Consider the following 13,160-nt stretch of genomic DNA (forward strand, 5'->3'; position numbering starts at 1 on the left):
CCAACAGAATATGCATGTGAGTTCTATGAGTTCTCAATTGATTGCATAAGGAAAAACACCTTAACTGGTGAAAGTTCATTGATCTGTTTGAGTGAGCTGCTCAAATACTTGAAAGATATGGTAGGCCCTTGTGCTACCAGATGGAAAGAAATAAAGATGGAACAAGTTCAGTCCATATGAGTTTGGATTTGTTAGAAACATTGTCTTGTGATTATGGTTATGACAAATTTACATGGATAGGAATGCTTACACTGTAAAATCTAATTGACAAGGTTTCTCTCCATTTCATGAAAATGATTGTGAGGAAATTCTTTCACTAAGAAAATTTTAAGGAGATAGCGATTGTGACACTTGTATTATCAAATGTGATTATGATTACAACATCCCTCTTCATAGTTCGAATTTTGAGATTTGGAAATTAGTCTGAACATTTGGGACTTATTGATATAAGTTCTAAAATACTTTAGACACACATATGAGCTTTCTAATAAAAGATGTATGAGCTTAGGTAAAGTCTTATCGAAGCATACCGTAACAGAAATATGAACTTTGGTTAAGATAGTAAATAAGTATTGATTTCTAGATGTCCAGTTGATTTCTGAATACACGTCCAAACCAGTGGGAACATAAGTGTTATGCTGGTAAAGATACAATTATCATGTTAGTGGGAGTATGATTATTATGTTAAGTGTTACGAGTTAGAAATATTAATTATAGAAAACAAAAGTTTCAATTCGCAAAGTTGCAGAGTTTGAAAAGTTGTTTTGCTATAATTAAGGGCGAGGAACTTATACTTCATTTCAAATATAAAAGCTTAGATTGAGAAATTTTAGGAAATTTAGTCAAAGGACATATATTAATGTTATGTTGAAAAGTTTCAACATAAAAAAATTCTATATATGGAAAGATTATAGCAGGAGACTGGTAAAGTATCATGTCTTTATGTAAGATATTATGTTTCGTATACCATACGCTTCGGGTATAAGATCGATTCCATATGTTATAATATTCGGTCATTCCATCTATTCCAAATGACTAGGGCATTAAGAGGGAAAAGGATAAGAATCAGATATGACTACAATAAGTTAAACAACTGTCAAAGTACAATCTAAGGTTTGCGAAGGATTGGTCACTAGTGGGCAGTTGAAAGTACAGTAATGGATGGACCATATTGACATTATTATGAATAGATAGGATTTTATTTAGAATATGTTCTCATATGGAAAATATGGAAATGTTTACATAATGGGAGTCGGATATTAAGAATATGTAGATCAGTAACTCTTATGCAAGAAGGATGTTCAAAGGAATGTACTTTGAATTTAAGACTTCGTGTTTATGGAGTTTTAATGTAAGAATCTCCAATAGAGCACTTTGTAATACCATTGGCAAAGTCTTTGTGACTTTGGTGCTATGTCATTACAAAAGGATCATTGTGTAAAATGTTAGAATCTAACATGTTCTAATAGTGACAAGAATTCGGTATTCTTACACTTGTAGAAAGAATTGGGAATTATGAAATGCGCATCATTGAAAATGTGTTCAATTGATCTATTTCACAAAGTAAGGACCATAGGTAACCATAGTGTGCATGCTTGGAGCATGGGATGACTATTGTTTCAATTCAAGTGTTAAGTTAATTGCTCGAAACATTATACAATGAACAATGTGTGATCAATATGGTGATTAAATAAATGGTTTTTTATACTCAAAGTGTTGAGGCCATATTGGATTCGATTATTCTTATGTTTCACTTCTCATCTTTTGACTTCCCAAATAATAAGATTTTTCAAACATCCATAGTTAATCATACTTTGGAAGTAGGTAATGAGGTAAGACTATCATGAATTCGATTGTAGATTTTATATGTGTTTAGGCATAGCAAAAGTCTATTGCAATGTTCATAATTGCATTTGAAATAAGATTTGAGCATTAGATTAAACCCACGCTCGCGTGAATCACTTCATGGATTTTATCATGAGTGATTGTGAGACGATAATATCTTATATTCTTGAAACGGAGACATATAGTTGCAATAGACTTTTTCTATGTCTATCTGATCATCCAAGGGTTCGGCTCCAGAGCCTGAACCTGATCCCTCACCAGGACCTAAACGACCTCAAGTGACCACCATATTGAAAATAGACCATGTAAACCATCAAAAACCACTAGAATAATATCACACCATGCAGGTCCCTTAGTATCCCTGTGACTCCCTTGACTCGAGTACGGATCCTATGCTTTTAGTAGTATGTGCCCATTACTACCTTCCACACCTATTTGTACTTTCTTTAAGATTCAATCTGATTCCCCTAAGTGACTCCCTCAATTCTAACATTCCACAATCTCACTTAAACATGCATCCGCTAATGCTAACATGCTTCCTAGGTTCTCTTAGGATTCCCTTCCCACCACTTTCTGTCATCAGTTATAAAAGAAGCCCCTACTAATACCTGCTAACTACCTTATGAATATAATTACATGCAAAAAACACTGGACAATTCTTCGACTGCAAGGTCTCACACTACAACGATTGGACTCAAACAAGTGTTACACAATAGAGTTAAACCTAACCTTCTAAAATTATCTAATTTCTGCAACATGTAACCTAACATATTTTCTTAATAGTTAACTAGCATTAGTAGTGGTTCCTAAAAGCTCAAAGTAAGTAACATTCAAGCACCGATTTCTATCCAGAGAACTGCCTAACAAGCCATCCTAACATATCATCAATAATCCATACTAGCATGCAGTTCTAGAGTCTCATACAGTAAGCATACAAAGGTATCTCTCTTAACAAACAATTGTGAGCAGATCCTGCGCCCTAATCTATCATGTTATTCACATTTTTCAAATACTAAATGAATAAACATATATGAGTATTTTGGGAACACTTACTTGAGCTTGGCCAATTGCATGCATCACACCTTTTCTTTCTAGTAGTAATCTATTTAGAAAGTAATTTATTTTATGAAAACATACCAAAGCCTCAGTTTGAGTTCAGACACAATAGAGAGTGTGTCTAAATCCATCAAACCAAGGCTCTAACACCAACTTGTTGATGGGTTTTAGGCATAAGAACAATCTTATGTGCTCATACAAACCCTAATGCTTGGATCTAGGTTTCTCTATTGTACATGCTTTGAATCCCAGACTAACAAACTTAGATCTAACATAATATAAACTGAATTAGGGTTTATGGAATTACCTTTGATTGTTATATAGCAATAACAATAAATTCCTTGCTTGGACTGGCTTCAAAAGCTCAGTGCCTCAAGTGTTGCACCTCTAATGGAGTCACAAACACCATATGCAACTTGGATGAAGCGGAGAAGAAAGGAGCCTGCCCAAAAACGACTAGAAACCCTAGAGAATCAATTTTCCACGTTTTTGGGGCCTAAGGGGTCCTTTATATACTTGTGTGGGCTGCTAGGGTTCCAGTCAAAACCCTAATGGACAGCTTAAACTCTAAGCAGCCCATGGAACCTTCTGGATAAGGCTATGGATGAAAATATGATGGGCTCCCTTCATAATTTCGTTCACCCCTTATTCCTTTAGCATTCCTTGGCCCAATAACTCAATTATCCAATAATTGCAGTCCAGTCCCCTAAATTTAATTAATCTCTTTTAGCCACAAAATTAATTCTTAATTAATTCTTGACTGATATTAATTAAACAATATGATTTCTCTTTTAATATATTATACTCATAATATATTAATAAATCATATTTAAACCTTTCTCTCCTTAAATCATCCTACATATTGCTATGGTGAAGGCAACCGAAAAGGACTATGCTCATAATCGGGTCAAGTACATACCAAAATAGTTATGGACTTAGACACTAATCCAACAGTCTCCCACTTGGATAAGTCTAATAACTATTTTCCGTATGACTTCAGAACCTGATCAGCAATCGTAGCTTTCAAAAGCCGTTGTCAACTCTGATCTTATCAGATAGCATGTCCTCTAGATAAGGGATTATATATTCCTCCATTCTCAAGATATCGTATAGACAAAAGACATGAATTTCAATCATTCTCTCTATACTGTTTCCCAACTTCCGATTTATGACGACTGATAACAGACTATAATTGAACACATCAACTTAGTCCCGGCTTGGCCAAGCGCTTAAGTGTCATCACTAAATCATCAAGAGGCCCATAGATATCGCTTTTATCCCACTTTGGGTAAAAGGAATGGATAAAATTCGACTCAAATGCTCGCTTGCATTTACTGGTCGAATTATACACAACAATAAGTTTTATAGCACCAAGTTACTGGTGCGTTTACTTATTATCAATGTGCAACCGACCAACAAATAACAACTCACATGTCTCGGTTTCAAGAATATACAATATTATCGTCTCACTAATCACTCGTGATAAATCCATGAAGTGATCCAAGTGAGCGTGGGTTTAATCCAATACTCTAATCTTATCAAAGCATTCATGAATTCTGCAGCAAACTTGTGCCATGTCTAAACACTTTAGACAATCTACAGACAGATTCATGATAGTCTTTATTCATACCTACTCCCAACATATGACCGACTGTGGATGTTTAAATAACATAGTTATTCTGGAAGTCAAAACATGCAAACTGAAACACAACAATAATACTTAATCCTATATGGCCCCAAACTTGTGAGAGTAAATAAAACACTTCTATTTATCCACCATATTGATTACTCATTATTTATCATTTAATGTTTTGGATAATCAACTTATTACTTGAATTACAACAACAATTGTCCCATGCTCTAAACATGCACACTTTGTTTCCTATGGTCCATGGTTTGTGAAATAGATCACCTGAAAACTTTTCCAATGATGCTCATTTCACAATTCCTTAATCCTAATTATTAGTGTAAGAACACAAGGTTCTTGCCACTACAAGAATATGCTAGATTCTAACATTTTACGCAACGATCCTTTTGTAAAGTCATAGCACAAAATTCACCAAGACTTGGCTAATGAAATTACAAAGTACTTTCTTAGAAATTGTTACAAGTCAATTCCATAGACGTGAAGTCTCATATTCAAAGTACATTCCTTTGAACATCCTTCTTGCATAAAGTTTCTAATCTAGACATAGATTCTCAATATCCAACTCCCAATATGGAAACATTTCCACATTTGCCATATGACAACTCATTCTTAATAGAATCTTATCTATTCATAATAATGTCGATATGGTCCATCCAATACCATACTCCTAACTACTCATAAGCAACCAATATTCAGCGAACTTTGGATCGTCCTTTGATAGTTGTTTAATTATTTTAGTCAAAACCAATTCTAGTCCTTTTTCCCTCTTAATGCGCTAGACATTTGATAAAGTTTTATAATGATAAATATTATAGCATTTGCAATCCATCCTATACCCGAAGCGTATGGAACACGATGCATAATGTCTTACATAAAGATATGATACTTTACCAATCTTTTTCCATAATATTTTATGTGTCATGTTCTCACAATTCGAACTATGAAGAGGGATGCCGTAATCATAATCGAATTTTAAGAACACACAATGTATCCTTTGACTGAAAATATTAAAATTTCTCAATCTAAGCTTTAGATTTTGAATCGAAGTATAATATTTTCTCCCTTAATTATAAAAAAAACAAATTTTCAACCCGTGCAACTTTGAAAATCGAATCTTTGTTTTTCTATAATTAATATTGCTAACTTGCAATACTCGCCAGAATAATCATAGAATCATAACACTTATGCTCCCACTATCATGATGATTTTTATCATACAAGCATAACACTTATGCTCCCACTAGCTTTGACATGTATTCAGAAAACAAATGAGCATCCAGAAAAACAATGCCTATTGAATTTCTGAAATTCATATTTTTAATACCAGATGCTTCGATAAGCCTTAATCTAAGCTTCTTAAACTTATACACCTTTGCCTTAGATAGCTCATATGTGTGCTTAAACGATTTAGAACTTATGTTACTAAGTTCCAAATGTTCAAATTAATTGCCAAATCTCACAATTCGAACTATGGAAAGGGATGCCATAACCATAATCGAATTTAAGAATACAATTTTCACAATCACTATCTTCTTAAAATCTCTCTTAGTGAAAGCATTTCCTCACAGTCATTTTCATGAAGGAGGGAATCTTATGACACTTAGATTTTATGGTGTATGAGTTCCTATCCATGTGAATTTGCCAAAACCAAGGTTTGCGACAAATCCAAACTCATATGGACTGAACTTTCTTAATCTTGATTTCTTGCCCTATGGTAACACGAGTGCCCACCATGTTTTCCAAGTAGTTTAGTAACTTCTCCTTACATATCAATGTACTTTCCATCGACTAAGGCTTTAGTATGCATTCAAATGAGAACTCATAGAACTCACATACATAATTAATTCAATTGGAATGGCACAGAAACAAAATAATGTCAGCACGATAGGTTGTCAACCTCAAGTCGTGTGCTAGTGATGATCGATAAGGTTTATTCTTGATTTGTTCTTGAAACCTTTCAAGACCATTTAGACTCCCACTGACTCCTTGACATATAAGATTCTCTTGTCAAGAAACATTTCTTGACAAAGCAAATACTCAGGAGTTAGTGTAGTTCTTATCAAGACAAAACACTTCACATAATTGGTCCTAGTTGGTCTTTGTCTTACCCAAGACAGCACAACTTACCAATTTCAAATGTGTAAGAATAAGAAAACTTTTCCAAGTTCCACATTTGATTAGTGTTATAAACCTACTTAAAACTTTTCACTCAATGTCACAATCTTGACTCTAAGACTTGATATTGGAATGAAGTATGATTGACTTCTTGATTTAACCATTTCTACAATTCTCGATTCCTCTTCTTAGACATGCAATTGCACTAAGACTCACTTAGAGGATCAATTGAGAAACGGTTCTTAATCATTAAGACTTATCATAAAACACAATAAAAGGTACTCTCCCTTCTTCTTAGAATAGAGAAACTTTTATCTTTCTGCCTACTTGATTCTTCTTTATTCGTTCTACTATTCATTGAAACTTTTTCAATCAACTCAGAATTACACTTAATCTTATAAGTATAATCATATTTACTAAGCTTTAGTAAATCATGATGAATATCTTTGTCACTCTTGTGGTGGACTTGATCAACGCACAACCTAGTGTACTTGATCTCCTAGTCCTTCAATTGACACTTTGTCAAAGAATTAGTCTAAGTTTCCCAAATGTGAAAGTTTTTCATTCATCATACAATACACATTGCATGATTCTAAGTTTCTGTCCAATTCAAACTTGCGCGATGAGAAATTCTCCCTATTTGGTAGACTTTCGACATTTCCACAAATAATATAATTAAGAATCCAATCCATTGTTCCTAATAATAGAAACATTCAAACATCAATTTTTTCATACATGCCATCGCAAGGATAAATAAATAAGATAAAATCAAAATTCATTTTATTGCGGAAAAAATTTGTCTTTACAATGCAATTAAATTGAAAAAACTATGTTATTACATATTTCTTAACAATCTATTCTAACTCCAAGTAGTAGCTCAAGAATCCATTCTTCAAGTAATGTGATCAAAATCCATTTATTCATGATTAGATTCAGCTCACTTCTTCCCTCAAGCTTCCTCTCTTTTCTTCGATCCTACAAAACATCAAAATGTAATCATGTATTAAGAATCTAGAATAGGAACTTAAAAGAGTTAGTTAATGGATTTTACCTGAAGCAGAGCCATACATCTTGACTCTCCCATCTCTTAGATCTCTCAAGTAGTTAGGGCAGCTTCATCTCCAATGCCCCTTCTCTTGGCAATAAAAGAAAATGGACTCCTTTCGCACAACACATCGGACAATCACAGACTTAGTTCTTTCTGGACTTCCAATGTTGCCAGTGTCCATTGAAGTTTGGGAGCTTGATTCACCAGACAAATTTGCTTGACCAGCACACCAAATCATTGTTGATTCAGCAGCTATAAGCAAATAGGTGAGATCAATAAGGGTCACGTTGTGGTCCATCATATAGTACTCTTTAACGAACTCACTATATGATTCAGGAAATGACTGAAGAACCTAGTCAGCAGCCAACTCACTTGAAATCTCGACACCCAACATGTTTAACCTATCAATGTGTGACTTCATCTCTAAGACGTGCGCGCACACAGGTTTCTCATCTTCGTGTTTACTTGCCAAAAGGTCTTGAGTGAGCTTGAACTTTTCAAGCCTTTGAACTTGTGGGTCAGGGAGAATAATTGGAGGAGGTGGAGGAAGTGAAGCATGACTCTCATTTCCATGATCGTATCTTAGAACGTCATCTTCATTTGGAAAGCTTGTTCCAAAGGATTTAGAAAGACCATTGTAAGATTCAGACATCTACAAAACGGGAGAAATTCAAGTTAAGTTGATTAGAATTCTTGATGCAACACCCAAATGAAACATCAAGCTAGGATCCAACACAATACTCTACAACCTAGAAGAGGGATGCCGTAATCTAGTTGCAAAATATTTGAAGGTAGGTAAATGACGATTTACCAATTTCCACCATGAAAAACGAAAAGAAGTTTAAGTTTTAAATGAATTGAAACTCCTAGATCTTTTGAGATTCATTGAACTTTTCAATGGCATGTTTAATCTCGATTATGCCCTACTATTTGTGACTGGGATGCCGAGGATCACAAACAAGGTGTGAATAACCATACGAATCATGTGGTGCGCCCAATGCTACTATCACCTAATCAATGTGCCGGTTAGCCACACACGCTCCATTGATCTATGATAAGCATCGAGCCACCCTTCGCCACCAATGCCATCCCCAAATTATTGTGCCGGTTAACCACACACACTCCACTAACGTTTGACAAGGTTACGAAGTGTAATTCCATGGGTTAACATACAATTTCACATTTTGCCTAAAGTAACTATGATTTGGCAATTTGAAAAAGCATTTAGTTACTTTGTACTTCATTATACTTATAATGGAAGGTTTCTGTCCTATCCTACCCGTTCGGCTAACGACCCTCCACTAGTCAAGAGTGCGGTGGGTAAGAGTGGATACCTATTCAATCGCCATTTTATAGGCAATTTCCTTAAACACCCCTTATAGACCAGCTTCGTGAATGAGGCCTACTAACGGTAAGACTGACTGTTTAGTCATACATATACAGTATTAGACTTTTAATGTTATATATAGTATAGGGTGTATTTCACACTTTTAAAATACTAGGTAGTTTAATTTAGTAATATTATACCTTTTAATTTAATTAAATGTAAACCAAAACTTTATGGGCCTATTAAATCACTTTTAATTATACACTTTAATTAATTAATAAAACCATAAGGGTGTGATTTGAACTTTTCAAATTAATAGGGTTTTAGAATTTAACATTTCAAAATTAAACTTTTAATCAACTTTTAAATTCCAAAACTTGAGGGCAAGTTTTGAAACATTTCAAAACATTAGGGATCAAACAACAATTAATTTCATAATTATCTATATTTGACCTAATCTTATTTTAGTCATTAGATAATTACCAAATAACTTTAAATAATCCATATTTATCACATAAACAACCAATATTTAAAAGATTTGAAATTATCTATTGTTTTCGCAAGGATAATGATAGCTTCATTTTAATTACTTCTTTTTATAGTTTATTTTAGCATATTTCATTCATAATTTAGATAATTTCCATGCATATTTTCCTTTTTGTTATTTTATGACTATTTCGGGTACTCTCGAATCTTGTGAGCATAATTGCAGGTTTTCTGGTCTAGCGGAGCGGGAGTGTTCGGGACATATAGGAGGCGATGAGATTTGGTAGACAAAAATGATGTTGGGCTTGATGGGTAGTGGCGATGATGCATGGAGTGATCTTGATGATTATTTGAAGACTTGGAGAGAAATAAACTTTAAATTTGCAAGATGCGGGGGAATATTCAAGCGTACGTAAATTATTAATCGGGCGAATTCACGAGCTTTGGAGGATTTGGAGAGGTAAATTTGGGCTTAAAATGAAGAAAAACTTGAAGAAAATGGGCTAGGAGGTGATTGGATTCGATCTGGGCCAAGTGGGCTAAGCTATGGAGGCCCAAAACCTCAAAGATGCTACATCCAGGGACCACCCGCGCAACCCACCCGCGCAAGAGCACGCGGGTCGCACAACCTCCTGCAGGGGCAATTTCTGAAATTCTTCTTTTGAGCTATTTGAGGAAGGTTGGTGCCCATCTTTTGCATACTCTTGGACACCCGATTTTTGAAGATTCTCTCTGGAGTTTTGGAGACTTTTGAAGGCCAAGAACCCTTGAAGAACATCATATTTTTACCTCTTGATTCTTGCTTAATGTTTGGTACAAATTTCTCTAACTTTGTTTCTTTGGGTTTAGCCATGCTTGGCTAAGCTAATCTTGGTTGACTTTTGGTTAATCCTTTGAACTTTTGTTGAATGTTGAAGAATCCATGAACATGTTCTTGAATCTTTATTGAAATTTTTTGTGTTTTAACATCTTATCATTACTTGTATGTTTTAGTTCATGAGTTTAAATGTGTTTGTGGTGATTAGTTGGCTAATTTCTTGATTAAGTAAAGGATCCTCAAATTAGCAAGCAACAAATGATTTTTGTGTTGTTTTTGCTTCACACAATCATAAAAACATTTCCTCCAACATGGTGGTGAAAGCATTTGACCCCTCTTGGATTTGGTGACTTTTTGGTTCTTAATGCTAGTTGACTTTCACTAATTACATGCTATTTGGAATTAGTGACTTTGACTAAGGAAATTGTTATGATCTTCTCTAGCCATTTCAACAATTAAGAAAAGTCTAGGTAATCTCAAGCTCCTTGGATTACTATAGCCAAATTGAGGATTTAAAACAAGTATTGCACCATTGAATTCTAATGATATGTTCATCAAAAGTCAAAGTGAGAAAACTTTAAGTCAACCATCTTTCCCTTATTGATTTTACATCAAATTCTTATTTTTGTTGCAATTGTCTATTTAAATCATAGTTAATTCTAGTTTGTTTCAAGTATTTCAAATCATCAAAACCCCCATTTTTAATTTATTGTCATATTCCAAGTATTTTACAAAGAGATTTTTCATAGAGTTATCAAAGTGAACCAGTCTCCGTGGATTCGATCCCTTTACCACTATACACTATTTTAGTGTGTAATAATTAGGGTTATTATTTGTGTTGGACTCGACAACCACCAAATTTTTGGCGCCGTTGCCGGGGATTGGTTTATTTTTAATCAATTTGTTTCTCTATGCCCAGATCTCAGCGTACAGGTGACTTGATTTACAATCCAGAAATCGAAAAAGAAGCAAGGCGTTTGGCGAAGGAAAAGCGAATTGAACGTGGTCAAACTTCTAATCCTCACGGGGATCCGGAGGTCGAAACCGCTTCATTAAGCGACATAGAGCCCGATTCTAGTCCCGACCTTCGCCAAGAAATTCCCGAAACACCACCCCTACAACAAAACCCACCCATTATTGAACCAATTGAAATGGCGGACGGAGGAGAAGTTCCCGAAAGAACTTTGAGGCAAATGATGGAGACCGATGTTACACAAACTCCAACCGGTATCAATTACCCGGTTTTGGAAGGAGGCTCGGAGTTGAAGTCAAGTTTAGTCCATCACCTACCGACTTTCCATGGATTGGAGAATGAAGACCCTCATAAGCATTTGAAGATGTTCCACATTATTTGCACTAGCATGAAGCCACAAGGGTCAACCGATGACCAAATCAAGCTAAGGGCATTCCCCTTTTCATTGGCCAATAGAGCAAAAGATTGGTTATTCTATCTTCCACCGGGGTCGATCAACTCATGGACTGACATGGCAAGAGCTTTCCTTGACAAGTTTTATCCCGCCTCAAGAGTCTCAAGTCTTCGAAATGAGATTTGTGGAATCCGCCAAGGTCAAAATGAGACTTTCCATGATTATTGGGAGAGGTTCAACAACTTGTGCTATAGTTGCCCACAACACCAAATTCCGGAACAACTCCTCATTCAACACTTCTATGAGGGATTGTTGCCAATGGAGAGAAGACTAGTTGATGCCTCAAGTGGTGGAGATGTCTTTAGTAAAACCCCACAACAAACAAGACAACTTTTCAACACCATAGCTGCAAATTCACAACATTTTGGCCCTCGCCAAGACATGAAGAGAGACACACAACACAAAGTTAATGAAGTGGGAACATCGAATCTTGAGTCTCAAATAAAAGATCTAACATCCATCGTCCAAAAGCTAGCCATGGGACAAACTCCACAAGTGATGGTTTGTGGAATATGTGCAACCATGGGACATCCTACGGATATGTGTCCCATCCTTCAAGAAGATGCGGAGCATGTGAATGCCACGGGAGAATTCCAAAACTACCACAACAAACCATCCGGGTACCAAAATGCATATAATTCAAGTTGGAAACCAAATCCCAACGGAAGCTACAACCCAAGACCATTGCCTCACAATGCATTGGTTAGACCGTCCTATCCACCACCACAACCTCAATACCAACATCAACAACCACACTATCAATCCAAAACGCACCCTCCACATCATCATCAATAATCTCCTCAATCTCAACCAAGTAGCTCCGGAATGTCTCTTGAAGACATTGTCAAATCTCTAGCCACTAGTACCCAACAATTCCAAAAAGAGACAAGGACTAGTATCTCCAACCCTGAAGCACAAATGGGAGATATAGTTACGTCCATAAGCAAGTTGGAATCCCGTGGTAAACTCCCTTCTCAAACCGAAAAGAACCCAAATGTCAATGTAGTGACCTTGAGAAGTGGCAAGCAAGTCGGAGAAAGTAGTTCAAAGAAGAAGCCAAGGGAAGAAGAGGAAGAAATAGAGATCATTCCCATTGAAGAACCTATAGTCAAGAACGATGCACGAGCCGGAGTTCCAAAGAAGTCCATCCCTCTAGTAACACCAATAGCCACTCAACCACCGTTCCCCTCTCGACTTGCAACTTCAAAGAAGAATATGGAGGAGAAAGAGATTTTGGACACCTTCCGAAAGGTGGAAGTAAACATCCCTCTACTTGATGTAATCAAGCAAATCCCGAGATATGCAAAGTTCTTGAAAGAACTTTGTACCAACAAGAGGAAGTTGAAGGGAAATGAGAAAATTTTGATGAATGAAAACGCATCCGCGGTTTTA

This window comes from Lactuca saligna, chromosome 4 (assembly GCF_052625555.1).
Source record: "Lactuca saligna cultivar CGN05327 chromosome 4, ASM5262555v1, whole genome shotgun sequence".
Taxonomy (NCBI): domain Eukaryota; kingdom Viridiplantae; phylum Streptophyta; class Magnoliopsida; order Asterales; family Asteraceae; genus Lactuca; species Lactuca saligna.